The following is a 2,250-nucleotide window of genomic DNA, read 5'->3' as shown; positions in this document are numbered from 1 at the left end:
CGCAATACTTCCAAGTTAAACTTCAGGCATGTGCCACCATGCTCAGCTAATTGCTTGATTTATTGCTGAAATGAGGTCTTGCCAAGTTGGCCAGGCTCATCTAGAACCCTGGGGCTCAGGCAATTTGCTCATCTCATCTCCCAAACTACTGGAATTACAGGTGTGACCCATTGTGCCCAGCTATACCCCATGTGATTCTAACATGGTGACATTTTCAAGTTGAGGGTTGCCAGATATGTTCGTTAAAGTTGAATTCAAAAGGGAGGTCACCTGTCCTGATCTGCTTGGGTTAGGTCAGGCAGGTAAGCCAGTGGGGCCATATATTTATCACTGTAGAAGAAATTGCCAGTGTTTCTGGCAAGAGAGGGCACTTGTGGAAAGAAAAGAAGTAACTCACAGTTTGCATTCCTTGCAGGACCTCACTATTTTTGAATCTGTCTCCTGTGACAAAAAAACAGCAAAAAAGTAGACTTTATCGCCCTTTCTGGACCCTCCTGCTTGTGGGTGTGGTGGTAGCAAGGAAATGATTATGCTTATGTGAAAGGAATATGCTGGCTGCACATCATAGCTTATGCCAGGAATCCTATCACTTAGAGAGGCTGAGGTGAGAATATTGCTTGAGGTCAGCATTTTGAGTCCAACCTCTACAACATAGCATATTCATGTCACTATAAAAAACAATTAAAGAAAAATTAGCCAGGAATATTAGCAAAGCCCTGTAGTTCCAGCTACTTTGGAGGTTGAGACAGAAGGATTGCCTGAGCCCACAAGTACAAGGTTGTAGTAATGATGATGCCACTTCACTCCTGCCTGGGTGACAGAGTGAGACTCTAACAAAAAATAAATATGTTCAATTTAATTTTCAAATAAATAAAGGCATATTTTCAACATGTAGGTGTGACTTGTCTAGATCATCTCACCTGAAATGAAATCGCAGAGGGCCAGGCTGCATGGTCCAGGCTGTATTCTGAGTGTTTTGGGAGGCCACGGAGAGAGGACTGCCTGAGCCCACAGGTTTGAACCAGCCCGGCCAACTTAACAAGACCTCTTCTCTACAATACATTAAAAATTAGCCAAGTGTAGCTTAGTATGTAGTTATGGTTACTTGGAAGGTTGAGGCAGAAGGATTGCCTGAGCCCAGTAGGTCATTGCTGGGGTGACTGTGAGCATGTGACTGCACTCCAACCTCAGCAAAGGAGTCAGACCTCTGACAAAAAAAAAAAAAATTCAGAGAAGCTGGAGGAAAAGGAAAAAAATACCTGGTTCTCAGATAAATGTGTCCCAGGTCAGGAGGACTGTCAATTTTAAAACTTATAAACCACTCTGCTACTTGTGATGGTCTTGCCTAATGAGTATTTTTTCAATTTTTTTTGTTCTTCCTGATATTCAAGGGCTTTGAAGGATGTGTCTACATACCAGAGGCTCCACTGTTCTCAGCATCCATGCTGCCTAGTTGCCGTGAACTGCTCTCACCATGAATGTATGACCTGCAGTATTAAAATATTTTCTTGTGCTTGGGGAACATGGCAATGTGTGGATATCCAAGCTTCCCATTGGAAATGGGGTGGATCCTCAGATACAAGCAAAGGATGGGACTGTGAATGATTAAGATTTCACATGATGCCGGGCTCAGTGTCTCAGCCTGTAATCCCAGGGATTTGGGAGGCTGAGTTGAGTGGATTTCCTGAGCCCATGGGTTTGAGACAGGCCTAGACAACTTGGCGAGACCTCATCTCTACAATAAATCAAAAAATTAGCTGGGCATGGTAGCATGTGCCTGTAGTTCCAGCTACTTGGAAGGCTGAGGCAGAATGTGGCAGGTTGAGGCAGAATGTGGCAGGTTGAGGCTGCAGTGGCTGGGAGAAGTCACTGCAGTCTCACCAAGATGCCCAGGCCAGTCTCTCACCTGTGGGCTCTGTCCTCTACCTCAGCTTCCCAAAGTGCTGGGAGTATAGACATGGGCCACTTCACCCAACCTTAGATATTTAATGTTTTCCTGACATCTCTCTATATCTTGACTGAAAATTTTTTAAAAACTTTTTAAACTGTATTGATAAAATACATTTTACAGTGAATAACTAGAGCTAAAACGACTACACTCTCAGGAGACACTGAACTTGCTCTCCCGTGTGCCTGAGAGGCTTCATACGGGTTCTTACACATTCTCAATAGGTGAGATATTTTATAATTTTGGATTTTTGTATTCCTTTCACGAGTGCACTTAATCCAGAATGAAATTGGGGACTCCGA

Source organism: Carlito syrichta, unplaced genomic scaffold, assembly GCF_000164805.1.
Source record: "Carlito syrichta isolate Samal-C Ts95f unplaced genomic scaffold, Tarsius_syrichta-2.0.1 Scaffold190036, whole genome shotgun sequence".
Taxonomy (NCBI): domain Eukaryota; kingdom Metazoa; phylum Chordata; class Mammalia; order Primates; family Tarsiidae; genus Carlito; species Carlito syrichta.
This window is presented reverse-complemented; position numbering follows the sequence as displayed.